The 1180-nt window shown below is 38.5% G+C and overlaps 1 non-coding gene across 1 annotated transcript; it reads left to right on the forward strand.

Annotated features, from left to right (window-relative positions):
* Positions 1-490: 490 nt before the first annotated feature.
* Positions 491-624, forward strand: LOC128069307 (small nucleolar RNA SNORA1). Its single transcript, XR_008201561.1, has one exon. It is a non-coding gene; the product is annotated as a small nucleolar RNA SNORA1 (small nucleolar RNA).
* The last annotated feature ends 556 nt before the right edge of the window (positions 625-1180 follow it).

A 1180-nucleotide genomic window follows, 5' to 3' on the forward strand; every position in this document is an offset into this window, starting at 1 on the left:
TAAGTGTCCCTCAACAGATAAATGGATAAAGAAGGTGTGGTATACACATACAGGGAAATACTACTCAGTCATGGGAAAGAATGAAATCTTGCCATTTGCAACAAATGGATGGACTTGGAAGGTATTATGCTAAGTAAGGCAGAGGAAGACAAATACTCTATGATGTCACTTATCTGAAAAATACAACAAACTAGTGACTATAACAAAAAAGACAGATTTACAGATGTAAACAATAGTGATTACCAGCGGGGAGAGGGAAAGAGGAATGGGAAAAGACAGGAATAGGATATTAAGAGGTACAAACTACTATGCACAAAATAAATAAGCTACAAGAATATATTGTGCAACACGAGGAGTATAGCCAGTATTTTATAATAACTATAAATGGAGTGTAATCTTTCAAAATCACGCATCACTACATTGTACACCTGAATCTTGTATAATCTGATGAATCGACTATACCTCAAAAAAATTGTGGAGGTGAAAAAGAAACCTCATTCTTCGTGAGAAGGGCACTGTGGGTCATATTGTCCAGAGTTTGTTAATGGGGCTAAATTGAGACACAGGTTCTGCTTACATCACAGTAAGTATATTGCAATGGTGCTAATGAGACTGCTCATATTTTGGCTAAGGTCATGATTGAAAACTGTATCACAACTGTAACATGAGAAATGTGTTAAGGAATATGTTTCAGATCATTCGCCACTATAGCAAGGTACTCATTGCAGTTCAACTTCTAGAGCCCTAAAGCGAATTATTTGAAAAACTAGATCCCATAGATTCTAGGTGGGATACTTTTTGAAGCATGTCATCAATATGTTCTTATTCAAGTAGAGATAAAAGAAACTCAGCTAAGAAAATTGGTAGCAGACTGACTGACAGAACGGCTGTGGGTGAAGTGTGGGATCCCTTAGAAAGTCCTGTCTTGAGGATAAGTTTTGACTCACGTTTTGGGGGAGCTCAGGTGACTTTGATGGGCACTGGAATGAATTACAGCGTGTGAAATTCCTTAACTAAAAAGGTATTGGCTTAAAAAAAATGAGGAGGTGGTACCAGGTTGTCTGCGGGTCTTTGCAATCAGGATTTTTTCTCAAATAAGTTTCTCACCTCTGTGTGTCCGCTTTGGTTGGCCTTTCCCAGACTGTCCCTGAGTCCTGGTTCAGCTGATGCTTTTGGAGAT

The sequence above is a fragment of the Budorcas taxicolor genome, chromosome 25, assembly GCF_023091745.1.
Source record: "Budorcas taxicolor isolate Tak-1 chromosome 25, Takin1.1, whole genome shotgun sequence".
NCBI classification, from domain to species: domain Eukaryota; kingdom Metazoa; phylum Chordata; class Mammalia; order Artiodactyla; family Bovidae; genus Budorcas; species Budorcas taxicolor.